This window comes from Euprymna scolopes, chromosome 28 (genome assembly GCF_053919585.1).
Source record: "Euprymna scolopes isolate OS-2025 chromosome 28, ASM5391958v1, whole genome shotgun sequence".
Classification (NCBI taxonomy): Eukaryota; Metazoa; Mollusca; class Cephalopoda; order Sepiida; family Sepiolidae; genus Euprymna; species Euprymna scolopes.
The window spans coordinates 37669286-37685205 of NC_136509.1; the positions used below are offsets into that span (position 1 = coordinate 37669286).

Consider the following 15920-nt stretch of genomic DNA (forward strand, 5'->3'; position numbering starts at 1 on the left):
ACTAATTAAGACAAAGTGGAAATGAACGATATAAAAAAATAAGAAAGGTGTATGAAAAAATGGAGAATAAATTTAAAAAAAAAAAAAAAGGAAGGCGGTGGGTAAATCGGCGTTGTAAAATGCTCTTATGGTTGTCAACGGGTCAAAGTAGATTTATTTGTAAGAAAATTGCGTTAAAAAAAACTTAAACAAAAAAAAAGTAAAAAGTATTAACAATTGTTTATTTGGATAATTTAAACCTGAAAAAAATTGGGAAGCTAAAAACGTACACAGTAAAACAATACGTTTTATTGTCGCGTTGATTAAATATTTGTAAGGCAAATTTTAAAAAAACATATTTTCGGGGTTATTTATTTATGTTGGTAGTGTAGGAGAAGATGTATGAATATTTTTTAAGAAAGGTGTATTAAAAAATGGAGAATAAATTAAATAAATGGCGATTTGTGTTTATTTCTTTACGCTGTCATGGATTTATGCGCAACCAGAACCGGATGTGGATTACAACACCCGTTACATAGTCAGTTAAGTTTTATAATTATATATATATATATATGTATATATATATATATATATATATATATATATATATATATATATATATATATATATATAGGCGCATAAGCCTGAAGAATCCTATAGTGGATGAAACGCGGAATATTCAGTGTAGCTTAATCGCCATATATATTTTATAAATTACTAACTAGCTCTACCTATGTATTGAGCACTTTTGAAGTAAATATTTAAAGTTTATGCATAAATTTATACTTTTGTATATTAATTTTATGTGAGTAAATGAAGTAGTTATTTATATATATATATATATATATATATATATATATAAATATATATATATGACCAATTAGGGAGAACGGAATATATATATATATATAATTAATTAAATTCATATATATACACACATATGTACATCTATATATGTGCGTGTGTGAATATTTATGTATGTATGTATGTATGTATGTATGTGTATTCCTTTCTCTGTAATTGACCACTTTTGCACATCTCGTATATGTGTGTGTGTGTGTGTGTGTGTGTGTGTGTGTGTGTGTGTGTGTGTGTGTGTGTGTGTGTGTGTGTGTGTGTGTGTGTGTGTGTGTGTGTGTGTGTGTGTGTGTGTGTGTGTGTGTGATAAATCTGTTAAAGGCAATTAGTAGATATTGGTAGATATGTAGAAAAAAGAGCCGTGATTTCGTCTGAATTTTTCCAGCGATTTACGTAAAACGTCGAAATGTGCCGAAACAATGAGTCGCAGCCGACAATGTAAGAAAACATTTATTTATGATTCATTCATTATACGAAAGACATAAAATATTTATCTCGATTTGAATATATATATATATATATATATATATATATATATATATATATATATATATATATATATATTCATTAAATGACGATCTGCGCGTATGAGCTTCTATGACTGACTTTATTTCAATTGAAAGTGTTCAACGATAAGAAACAAGTTTCTTAAAGGGGATGACATTGTTATTTACTATAATAACTATGAAATACCTGCAGACACTAGTGTTTCATCCTTTCGGGAATCATCATTACAAGGTGTCAGGATTAACGCCTGTCGAGAGATCGAACCCCGGCAACAGAAGTCATATCTGGCTTCATTAGCAATGATCTGAACGATTCGGCTATCGTCAACCGCAAGAGTATATATATATATATATATATATATATATATATATATATATATATATATATATATATATATATATATATATATGTATTTAATAATTATTATAGTAAATAATTATGTGTGTGTGGAAAGCCATCATATAAAAAATATATAAAATGTTTGGCATCAGTGGTCTGGTATGCAAATGTAAATTTTTATTCATTAAACTTAACTTATAACGAACTTTTTTTTCTTTAATTAAATTTTAATTTTCTTAAAGGTTCGTAAAAAGTGTCAAATAATTATTCATTGTATTTTATTCGTAAGAACAAAAAGAATATTGTTTTTATTTTTTTAAATATTTTTTTTTTCATTGGAATATCTTCGTATTAAGCCGAAGTAATGTAATTTTACATTGAAAAAAAAATTGCCCAGCGTTTGTGCGGAAACAAAAAATCACGAAACTTTCGTTCGGTAATTTCCGGTATTTTACGTTTACTGCTCGACATTATCACGGTCCTTATTTTGCAATATGTAGCTTGAAATTAAGTAAATAAAATCACAGTAAACTGCAACAAATATAAGTAATATAAAGTAGGCAACTGAATTGTTTCGTTTAGTAAAAAACATTCTGTCTGTTTTTCTTACTACCAAAATATCTGCAATGTTATTATAATGAGTAGGCGTGGCATAGCATTTATATGACGGTGTAATAACTGTTGTTGTTATATCCAGTTATGTATATTACAGGTATAAATATATGTGCTTTTTAAAGTGTATACCTGTCTGTACTATAGAGTTTACAAGAGATAATCAGTGGCGTATTGTGTACGTCTAAATCTCACCATGCTCCAATGTGTCTATGTTAAATTTACAATTATAATTGTCATTATATGCGTGGTATTATTTATATTCATAAGAGACGGTATTAGGATACGTGTCTCGAATTTTTGGAATTATTAGATTGTGTGGATTGATTATATTTATCAGCTATTCAACATCAAAATAAGTGGCGTTGCTTGGAGCCATAAAACAAAAGTTAAATCTCTTGATCTGTCTTTCTCTCATTTGCCCTTCCCCCATTTTTTCAATTCCATTGTTTTAATGCATCGAATATAATAATAAGGTAAAAAAAAATGTCTTTTTTTATTACATTTTCACCCCAAACAAGCCACATTGCCACTTTGATGCAGGGGGGCTATTGTCTGTCCTCGAGGCACTTGCCATCAGTTTTATCCCCCCTACTTTGTGCAAGTAGAGAAACCTTCGGTTACAGTTGAAACTATTTAGGGGGACACATTCTATTCAGTTTTTTGTTTTTGTCGTTATCCCTTTCGTATACGTCTTTCTACAGAAAAAAAAAACATTCAGACATATATCCTTGAAATGTTTGTCTGACGAAAAGCGCTTCGGGTTCCATTACAATTCGACTTTTTAATCGACTTATTTCTTTTTCATCATTGTAAAATTTTGAAATTCTAATAAAGATAAGACACCAAAATAAAACTAACATTTTTGAAGTAAGTAAGGTAGATAGTCCTGAAAATATTTAAAAACATAAGAAAAATGTTGTGAATAAACGAAAAAGATGGAAAGGAAAAAAAATGAGAGAAAGTAATGAAAAACAGAAAGGAAAAGAAAGGGGAAGAAAAAAAAGACAAAAAGAAAACAGCAGAAAAAAGAAACATGAAGATGATTAGAGAAGAAAAAGAGAAAGAAAAAGAAAGATAGAGATAGATAGAGAAAAAAAGAAAGAGAAAAAGTAAAAGAAAAGTAAAAGAAATAAGAAGAGAGAAAAAGAGATAAAGAAAAAAGAAAACGAAAGATTGAGAAAGAAGAAAGAAAGAATAGAGAAAGTAAAAGAAAAAGTAAAAGAGATAAAGAAAAAAAGAAAGAAAAAGAAAGATAGAGATAGATAGATAAAAAGGAAAGAAAGAGAAAACGTAAAAGAAAAGTAAAAGAAATAAGGATACAGAAAAAGAGATAAAGAAAATAGAAAGAAAAAGAAAGACAGAGCAAGGAGAAAGAACGTAAAAGAAAAAGTAAAAGAGATAAAGAGAAAAAAAGAAAGAAAGAAAAAGAGAGAAAGAAAATGAATACGCCATGAAAAAGTTTTCATCTTTTCTTTCCTTGGGCGGTTGTTTCTAAATTACCTTTAATGGTTTGCTTCCATATTTTGTAAGAAAAAGAAAACCAGAAACAGAAAAACTATCCTCCAAATCGCCGTATTTTCTATGTTGTTTTGTGGGGAAGGGATCAAGAGGGTCCGGGGGATGATTTTGACCTTTTTTATTCGTTTTCGTTTATAGTTTTACACGACAGTTCGGCCACAAATGTCCATATTTATCTCATCCGCCTCTCTGTCTCCTGCTGACACCTCGGAGGCTTGGCCCGATTCCACAATTGCTCCAGGACACACATCACAAAACTATCCTCACTGGTCAAACGAAAAAATAAAACAAACAAAAGAACCGAAAGAGCACACCTATATAAAATTATAAAAATCAGTATGTCAATATGCAAGCACATGCAAAGAGTTATATCTATCTATCTATCTATGAAAGTGAACGCGTCTGTATGTCTGTGTGTCTGTCTGTCTATCTATCTGTCTGTCTGTCTGTCTGTCTGTCTGTGTACATTTCCCTACGCAATAAGTCTATCAATTTTCAGTCTGCAGACTCAAAATTTGATATACAGGTTACTGAGATTTGGGAAAATCGATGTGATCGGTATTCGGCCAGAATTTTGGCTGTTAAAAGGTCAAAGTTCAACGATTTAATAACTTGATATGAGTCCAAATTTATTTGTTTTTGCTCAGCATACATCTCCAAACACCCAGGCAACGCCAGGCTGAAATGCTAGTATATTTATAAAAGTGAACGTGCCTCTCTGTGTGTGTGTGTGTGTGTGTGTGTGTGTGTGTGTGTGTGTGTGTGCGTGCGTGTACATTTTCCTTCGCAACAACTCTGTTAATTTTCAGTCTACCGACTCGAAATTTGATATACAGGGTACTGAAAATTGGGAAAATCTATGTGATCGGTATTCGGCCAGATATTTGGCTGTTAAGGAGTCAAAGTTCAACGATTTGACCTTTGAGAACTATACCAAACTCCTCTGAAAATTTGGGTCTAAACACTTGAAATTTTAGATATAGGTTCCTTGGACATGGATCTAACTTAATAATTTGATTTGAGCCCAAAACAATAAATGTTAGGGTATCATAATAGGGGTCAAAATTTAAAAAATTGACCTTTTTTTTGTTTGCTTGTTTTTGTTTTTTGTTTTTTTGCTCAGCATACACCTCCAAACAGCCGGCCAACGCTGGGCACACATGCTAGTATATATATATGAAATAGAATATACATACACACGCACAAAAACGCGCGCGCGCGCACACACACACACACACACGCACACACATATATATATATACATATAAATCCATATGTGTATATGCATATGCATAAATATATATGGGCATAACTATTATAGCTACATATATGCATACATATGTATTATGCATATATATACATATATACACAAGCATATATACATACATATATATCCATATAAATACGTTTAATGCATTAGCATTTGCATATATACGCGCTGCCTTACATCAGTTTATAGACTTTTTTAGTATTAGCACTTTTATTGACAGTACACACCTGAAACTCTAGTCCCTTTCGAAGTACTCTCCTCCGGTTGCAATACACTTGTTGTACCCTTCCAACAACTTCTGGAAGCCCCGTGAAAGTCCTCTTATGTGAGCGTGTCACAAACACTCGTCACAGCCTCTTTCATCTCCTCAATTGTCTCATAACGACAGCCTCTAAGGTTTTCCTTGAGCTTAGGGAATAACCAAAAGTCACAGGGAGCAATGTCTGGACTTTAGGGGGTAGAAGAATTGTCCTGGCAGAAACTCCACTGATCCGATTTGAAGAGTGCTGACCTCTTCCGACGGAATCTCCCTTTAAACCTCAACATAGTATTCCTTGTTGACTGTCTGTCCAGTGTGAACTCAGTGCCTGTAGATCATGCCCTTGGCAGTAATTTCAATCCACAATTTAGGTCTTTTAAGGCGGCATTATAAATCTGAAATGTTAGTCGCTGTATTCTTTAGAGTCTGATTTCCAGATTAGCCACCTAAAATTACTTTTTAAAAAATGAGTGCCAGTGAAGAATTTAACCAAAGAATGGTTATTGCTGAATTATTCCGCGCCGTGTTGTAGCGAATCTAAGGGAAGGTGGAGGCATCCAAAAGAAGGCTGACAGTCCAGGAAGTGATAAAATTCGCAGCGGAAGATTTCTCGGTGGCTTGCAACGGTGCATTGCAGAAAATCCATCACAGTCAATGGCTGAACTGGCGAAAAAACGGAATGTCACCAAAATGACCATTTCTAATGCAGCACGGAAATATCTAAGTCCTATTGCAGACAATGTCGTAACATTCTTACAGCGTAATCTAAGACCATTCGTAAAAAAAAAGAAACCTCTTGCTACACAATCACCAGAAACACCATGGTGGTATCGTACGCATTTTTGTGGACGAGAAAAGGTTCATGGTTTAGAGAAGTCTACAATCGCAGAAACTCGAGAGTTATCGGCAATGATACGTCTGGTGTTCCTCCAGTCATGCAGAGTAAACACCCTGCCCCTGCCATGGTGTTTGGAGCTGTTGCCAGCGATGGGAAAGTCATGTCGCTTCACTTCATTGTGGTGGACCTGAAGATCAACATGACGGAATATCTGAAGATTCTGGAAGAAGTTTTTTTTTCTTGATTAAGAACTATGATCCCAAGAAAGTGATGTTCATCCAGGACTCTTAGAGAGAGAGTTGCCGCTTTTTGTGCCCTCAAATATTTGGTCATCTAGATCGCCAGATTTGAAACCTTGCGATTATTAGTTATGAAGAGATGTTGAGAAAGTCTCTAATGCTCGCCCTCCATAACTGTGGCTTCCTTGAAACCTCCATAAGGCGAGCATTCTGCACTATAAAGAAAGATATTGTCAAGGCCTATCATGTTTTAGGGCTGGCATTCAGCAAGTTGTGAACGCAAGGGGTGGACGCATAGAATAAAATGTTTGTATTTGTATTTAAATAAACATACACCAACCTTTTACTGCCTCTTATTTAACAAGGTTTACAGTTTGAGATCTCAAACAACCAATATAATTTATCGTTTACATCATGTATATACTAATGCATATATATAACTACTTCAGTTACTCACATAAAATGAATATACGGAAGTATAGATTTATGCGTAAACTTTAAATATTTACTTCAAAAGTGCTCAATACGTAGGTAGAGCTAGTTAGTAATTTATAAAATATATATGGCGATTAAGCTACACTGAATATTCCGTGTTTCATTCACTCTAGGACTCTTCAGGACGATACAGAGAAATCATGCCATATATATATATATATATATATATATATATATATATATATATATATATATATATATATATATATATGACGATATCCTTGGCCTGATGACATGATTTCTCTGAATCGGGAAATTACAGAAACATGTATGCACATATGTAGCCGTTTGTTTGTATAAACGAATTTAATTTAATACACATATATACCAACACATATGCAAATATATGTTCATATTTTATATATCTATCATATATAAAATATGAATATGATAATAAAAAGATTTTTAAAAATCCGAGGATATGAATTTAAAATGGGAAGGAAGAAACAAAATGCTCGACGTCTGTTCAATGGGTTTCATTCAAACAAGGCCGATAGCCATTAGTCGCGCGCTCTCGTGTAATGAATGAATGAATGCGTGAATGTAAGGATTGATATGAAATTCTTAAAGATAAACTAAGATGACCGAAAAATGGGCTGAAATGACTGAAATAAATAAAAAGTAAATGACTTAGAATGACTTTAATGAACTTAAGGATGAATTGAATTACCTTAAGAATGACTTGAATGCTTAAAAAATAAGTGGAATCCTTCAAAAACAACTTCAATGATCTGGAGAATGACTTGAATGGCTATGAGACTGACTGGTTGTAAAGTGGGTGATCATTTTACATTAAATTAATACAGAAAAGTGATCCCCCACTTTATATCACAATAAGTACAGCATGTAGTAAGAAGAGATACTACACTTTGATCTTGGCCAAAAGGCCAAGAAAAAGGTATTTATTTGCTCCCCCACCGAGCAAATTAGGCACAAGGCCGATTTTTAATGTGAGGAGTGAAGAGGAAATGGGGACCAACTCCCCGGGGAGTAGGGGAGCTGGATAATGACAATTGGTATGAAGGGATGGCCCTACATTGACCAAGGTCTTATATGTGGGGTTGCCCCACATATGGTCTTTGCTTGCAGTATCTGCCGGAACAGATAGTACACATTGATCTTAAAAAGCTAAGAACAGCATCTATTAACAACAGACCTTTGATCTTAACCAAAAAGGCCAAGCACAAAAGTGTTACGGACAGACCGACCGACCGACGGAGTGACTTATAGAGTCGCTTGCACGTAATTAACAACTGTTTTCAAATGTATCCTTCCAGTTAGTGCCGGATATTCATGGTAAAAATATGGATAGATTTGTTACATTCATTTTGTAGTTATCCCATTCGTAAATTAGTTGTAGGTTATTTTGATTATAGAATATTATAATTCGGTTTAAAGATAATGTCAGGTCCTCAGGAGAGAATACGCATTGTTTCGGGGCCAACCTCTCGACAGTTTTTATGCGTACCGCCCTCCCCTCACGGATGTGAGGCCATCTTATATGAATTGCAAGTAAACGCACTGTTGAAATCAATAAAAACTGGTCGTTTAATAATATAGTGGTTTCTGTTTCGGTTAACGGATAGCGTTTCAAGTGTCGTATTTAAAGATTAAGTTAAGACGCGCTCCTATCGAAAGGAAAGAAGATAAAAATAAATTAAATAGATAAGTTAGTAAACTAATTAAATAAGTAATCAAAATAAATACATGGATACGTGAATTTCCACAGGGTTCTTCTTGCTATTGTTTGTGCTGCTGCTGCTGCTGCTGCTGACAGCATCATAACAATTAAATAAAGAACAAATATTTTTTTTATTTTTTTAAATGTATGTAGAATGCCATTTTATTTAAGCCAAAATTCATTTATATCTGCATTTATCCATTTTTTCAAAGGAAATGTTCCCGAATCATTTCATTCTTTTTCGTATTGATATTCGTTGGCCCGCAAAATTTCCTGCAACAATTATTTTTCTTTTTTTTTGGAATCGCAGCTATTCTACCTGAAATGGGCCATAAATTTATTGAAAACTTTCATAAACGTCTACAATCGTGTGTTAGCAACAATGAGAAACATTTGGCCGATTTGATATTTAAGACTGTGTGAAATAAAATGGCCGATTTGATATTTAAGACTGTGTGAAATAAAATGGCCGATTTGATATTTAAGACTGTGTGAAATAAAATGGCTTTCTATGTGCATTTAACAAAAAATGTTTTCTTTATTTAGTTGTTATTTAATTTTTTCCCAACAAATGTGTCAGGTCATTTTGGAACACCCTGTACTTATCCTTAATGGGCTATAATATACTTATGCTCATCTGGGCTATTTCCCGCTTTCTTTGTGTCGAGTTCTTTCAATCAAAAGAGAAAAATAGGTGACAATTCTCTTTTCTGAACTTCCCGCCAAAGATATTTGGCGTTATTGCAGACGACTGAGTCATAACTTCATATATTATTGTAATTGGTTATTACTTTATGATTAAATTGTAGCAATTTCTGATTCAATACAATATGCTTCTGTTCCATCGTTGAAAACAGTTTGATCTCAAAAGACGCGCCCGCGGGTCTTGCACATCTCTTGGAACGTATTAAAGAGAATAAACGCCGATAAGTATCACCGAGAAGAGGGGTTTCCATGGTTCGAATACACAAATGTCGTACCAAAAAACTTAAAAGGTTCGTTTTTGTTTTTTGTTGTATTTGGGGAGGGGGACGATGGTGTCTTACTTTCGAGTGATTTCTTATTGAGGCTAATTTCCACCGTGTTTGTGTCGAAAAATGAAAAATGGGTGAAATTCTCTGTCCTGTACTTCCCGCCAAAAATATTTGGCGTTACTGTAGACAACTGAGTCATAACTCGATCATGTGACCTGTGTTGTGATGCTCATACCTTAACGTAGTCAAGTTAAATATGGTCAAGCCAGGACACGTACAGATATTAACGACTCACGTACGGAATTAATATCGCGTCAGCATTTTAAGTAGCGTGAACGTGACGTCACGGAATGAAAGGCATATATTAGTATTAATGTCCAAAGGAAAGAAAGGAGAAGAAAAAAGAAACGCGTGGCAATTTTGGAAGTTACCCCTGACATGCGCACGAATCTCTTCCTCTTAAGCCTTCAGAAGCAAGCCGACCGACCTGTAAGTCATAGAGATAATTACGGCCACCCCAGAGCTGTCTGTTGCTAAACATAAAGTAAAGGAGTGCTACCTGACGAGAAAGAAAATGAATGAGAGAATATACCTGTATTGTAAATACGTGTCAGCGATTGGTGTGGTAAACGAAGAAAAAAAAAATTTTTTCACCTAAAATGTACGCGTAAAAGTTTCATTTTCTTTATACGTCTCTAAATAAAACGTCTGGTCTTACGTTAAAAGTAATAACAGCTTCACAATACTGAGTCGTGTTAACGTTTTCGAAAATCAATTCGACAAAATCTGGGATACTTTTAGCGTTGTTTTTTTGTTTTTTTTTCTTGTATTTAGTCGGGTATGGATATGGTTCTGTGCAGTTCTAGAGGGTCCACCTTCCCAAGCATTACTTCCTCTCTTTGAGAAAGGGTCGGTTTATTGCTAATCGTCTGAAGTGGCCCCATCATAGAATGTCGATTGGGCCGTTCAGGCATTTTTGTGAGTCAGAGTACGCTGGTTATTCAATTCCCCAGTTTCTGACCTTGTGTCACATCTCCCTATAGTGGGAAGGAGGAAAGTATCAACTGAATTCCTATTTACTTGAATACACATCTAAGAAGGTGAAGTAAATAAAAGTGTCACTCTTGATTGGGACAAAAATAGAAATTGCTTCAGTTTTGAAGGATTTCTCCTTCGCTGGCCGGAATAGAAACGATAAGGTGTAATAACAGGTACTACACTTCGAAATATCTATTTACTCAAAATATAAACCATTTACATTTGAACAAATTAAACGCAAGGCCATTCCAAAGTTTTGGATAATATGTATCCTTGGTAATCTTTTGTCACCATAACTATAAATATCTATCATACTCTTAGCTAGAATCATCAATCACCATAATACCACATTTACTCCAGGGAGCACCCTACTTAAAATTTCCCAAATCGTTCAAAATATTTTATTGAAAATAAATAAGTTCGTCTCTATACAAGTATTTCATTTGCAAGAATCGATGAATGGGGAAAAACAAAGAATGAAGAATTTGGTTAGTAAGACCACAGGTACTACACTTTGATCTTAGCAAAATTAACTACGTCATAACATCACATACGAAAGCATTTTGCTCCGGGTAGTCGAGTAAACGTTTTGAACATTCAGTTCGACTGAGGGTCGTTCGCTGAGACATTATCTGTCCCTTTATTATTGCGGCGAGGAATGGTCCTGTTCAGCCCTAGAAGATTCAATCACCCAGGCTTTACCTTCTCTCTTTGTGATGCTCCTGTCGGGGAATACCGGTAAAGCCGTTCAGGTTATTTGTGTGAACCAGAGTGCATCGCGTCGGATTGGCAGGCAGTTCGTCTCCCCACCTTCGCCACATCTTTCTGTGGTAGGGGGAAAAGATAAATGCTGAGCTACAAGAAAACCGGTGAAACCCCCAGCATATTTTTTGCGGTATTTCTACGGAACTCCACATTGCAATTTAAATTCTTACATGGTTACCTTAAATGTACATTTTTATCTGTCTGTCAATCTATCTTTATATTTTACGATATTTTGCAACATAGTTTTATGTTATACACCCCCCACCACCACCACCACCACATTAATTCGAAATTCGCATGTTTTGTGAATATCAGTTATTTGTAAAATATCTCACCACACTGTCCGTTTACTTAGACCATAAGTAAAGTCTTAGTTCCATATCACAAACGTTTTAATAAGCTATATATGATGATGATTTGCAACGTCTTGTCAGATGAGTGCCACTCCCTCAGACACTTAAAGTCCATGAGCCAAAAAATGACTTTTTGTAGTCCTACTGGTGAATTCACATGCTCAAGCAGGCATGACAATGAAGACGGTCATTGAGATCAATTATAAGTCTAGCATTTCAATTATAAGTCTAGCATTTCAAGCCTCCACACGTCACAACTTTTCAATCACTACAGCACCATTTTTATAGACAAATGCCTGAGGAAGTATCTATACAAAGATGATCTTACAGAGTCTTAGCTTTGTATGACAGCTAAGTCTCTCTCTTGGTTCAAAATGTTGAGATCCAGCAACAAGCAAGAGCAAGATAGCCAGCAACAAGTTAAACTGTAGACCAGCTTAATGCGGGTACTGGTCTCCCGCTTTATGGTTTTTTAAATCAGAGATTTGCTTCTCCTAGAAAGGTTGCCTTCACCATGGCTTACGGGAGCCCTCTCCACCCCAACATACACATACATACACACAAACACACATGGTGCTAGTTGGCCGTTGACGCCGAAAAAGAGCCATATATATATATATATATATATATATATATAACAGAACTAGTAAATAGTAACAACTTTAAGAAGGTGCTCAATACTATTGCAGAGCAAATATATATTATTACAGATAAAACGGTAATAAAATTCAAATATTATATATATATATATATATATATATATATATATATATATATATATATATATATACAGAAAGAGAGGGGGAGTAAAAGAAAGAGAGAGAGAGTAAAAGAGGGAGAAATCACACTGACGAAGACTGTAGGTACGGTCAAAATTATGTTTCTTTAAAAAAAACGTTTTTTAAAATATATTTTGTATTCTTACACGTCATTAAATAAGAAATAAAAAGAGAAAAGATAAACATACTCTTTTCGTATACATTTTTATACTTATATATATATATATATATATATATATATATATATATATATATATATATATATATATAAGCCAGACTGCGAGTGTGTGAGAACATTTCTCAACCTAAATACTCCAAGAATTGGTACATAGAGTATTCAGACACGTGGAAATTGTTTTAATCTCTTTTCGTCCGGAAAAAGGCTGCTAAGGGGTCAAAATTTAAAAATTGGTACGTGGGGTTATCGGATTTTTATCTGTTTTCACCAGTTTTACGACTGCGCATTCAGTCTTAAATAGATTTTGTATCGGAATGTCTTCGATAAGTATCGATAATCGATAATTGAAATAATTCACAGAAATAACAGGCGATTATGACAAAAGTCCAAGCTATACACCACCTAACACTACAAACGCATTTGAGAAATTTTATTACCACACAACTCTAAGGGCCGACATATAAAATGAACAGTAGGTTCTTTGATATAACAGGGGCGCATTCGAAATGAATGTTTCAGATTAAAGCACAATTGCTCCATGATACTTGACTTTTGCACTTTTAACTTACTGAAGTCTTTATCATCGCTCAATCAGTAAGTCCAATCATATAAAACAAACTGTAGGTTCTTTGATATAACAGAAGCGCGTTCGAAATGAATGTTTCTGTTTAGAGCAAAATTGAGCCATAATATTGACTTTTGCATTTTAAACTTTAATTCAAGCCATTATATATAAAATAATTTTATAAAATGAATAATTAGTTCTCTACAGTGTACACTGCGATGAGTATCCGACTAGAGCAGACAATCAATTGATTTAATTGAAAAATGGGCGATTTCACCGATTTTGATGACTATAAACATATAGGAGTGTGAAACATACGTTGATCATAAATCAATCCCGGACAAGGTCGGTCTCCCTGCTAGTGTGTAGATAATACTTAAATATTTATTATTAAATAATTATTTGTAGGTGGCGATCATCTTGGTGTTTTAGCGAAAAAAATGAAAGAAGCTAAACTATGTGTTCCTCAATGTCGGACACTATTATGAGGGTCGATTATGATGATTCGAGAAAGATGTAGATGATAAATATACACCTAAAAATTTGGAATTAAATTCTGCAAATTAAAATTTACAACATATTTATTTTTCGACAACGTTGGGATTGTCATATAAATATTGGTAATACTATTTATATGGACTTTAAGTTTATAGCATTATATAAGCTGTAATCTGAAATTATTCCTTACATTTTATATATATATATATATATATATATATATACACACACATACATATATATACACATACATATATATATATGTATGTATATATATATATAGATATATATATACACACATACATATATATACACATACACATATATATATATATATATATATATATATATATATATATATATATATATATATATATATATATATATATATATATATATATATATATATATATATATATATATATATATATATATATATATATATATATATATATATATATATATATATATATATATATATTAAATCTTGTCGGTAGCTGTATACTTGATGCTTCACCATGGTAATCAAAGGTACTTTTATTGGGACGCCATTACTAAATGGGATGTCTACCACTGTTAAGAGAATCTCAACTACCCTCGATAGAAGGATAGACCGCGCCAATAATCTGGTATTTTACCTCGCGGTTTATATTTAAATTACACTACAAACTCGTGTAGTGAGTTCAATCTTTGCTACGGCCGCGCTGGATGATATGGGAATATATATATATATATATATATATATATATATATATATATATATATATATATATATATATATATATATATATGAATAAAAAAGAATGCGAAAAGTATAAAAGCTTATAACTTTTCTTTATTCGTTTTTAATTGGTGACGTGCAGGAATACAAAATAATAATATTATGAAAAAAAATTAAAAAACGTTTTTTATAAGTACATAATTTTCGACCGATCCTTCAGTTTTCATCGTTTTTTTCATAATATTATTATTTTGTATTCCTGCACGTCACCAATTAAAAACGTATAAAGAAAAGTTATAAGCTTTTATACTTTTCGCATTCTTTTTTATTCATATATATATATATATATATATATATATGTGTGTGTGTGTGTGTGTGTGTGTCTGTGTCTGTGTCTGTGTGTGTCTGTGTGTGTGTATAACGCTGCAGAACCTGATGCTTTTTCTTGAGTCTCCATTTTACCCTGGACATTTATATCTATATTTCGGTTTTCTTATGAATAACCATTGGATTTTCAACATGATCTTTATCGTATTCTTTTTCTCCCTTTATCTTGTTTCTTGCTTTCGCTCTCTCTTTGAATAACTATCTACTTTCTAAAACCTGTTACATTACTTTTTTTATGCAAATATGATAAATTTCATATTGTTTTGTAACCAGCAAAATTCATTGTATATTTTGCAAACCTCTTTCCTCTGACGATAAGAATTGCTCTCTTCGAAACTCCATGTAATAATTTTTTTGTGTTGCTTTATTTCTACTCCTTGTCGAATAATTAAAATTTTGTATACCTTCCTTACAGATTTATAACGTTTTTTTTTTAAATTTTAATAAATTTTCAATACCAAGATTTTTATTATTTCACTAAATTATTACATTTACACATATATATATATATTTGTAGTCATCGACATACAGTCCTGTTTCGTTGTATCACAACTCATCAGTGCCGCCAGACTAGCATCTCTCCCAAGCCAAGGATTGAACCTAAAACCGTCGTGTTGACAGTCGGCGGTTCTCCCACTCAACCATGGAAATGTACGCCAGTAAATAACTCGTCGGAATGTCTATTTAAATAGACACCCGCCACCACCTTTATAGTGCTCAAATCGCATTTCGTAAACAAACAAACAACGAGCTTCGCATTTTCAGCCAATTAGATTATGAGATTATTTACGACAGTGCTCTACCCAAAGATATATATATATATATATATATATATATATATATATATATATATATATATATATATATATATCACGTGGATAGTATTGTATCAGTCGTTAATATGTTTAGGGTTCGGGTTGAGACCGTTTCAATTCGAAGCCAGCATTCGTAATTCTTTCTATGCAAGAGAAATAGTCTGACGCCGACTGATGGCACCGGGGCACGTTTTCTTTGATTCATTTTGCCAGAAGAAACAGAATTAATTCCAAAGAAATATGACAATG

At 33.1% G+C, this 15920-nt stretch overlaps 1 pseudogene; it reads right to left on the reverse strand.

Annotated features, from left to right (window-relative positions):
- Positions 1 to 7690: 7690 nt before the first annotated feature.
- Positions 7691 to 7817, reverse strand: LOC145249867 (U2 spliceosomal RNA; annotated as a pseudogene).
- Positions 7818 to 15920: the final 8103 nt, after the last annotated feature.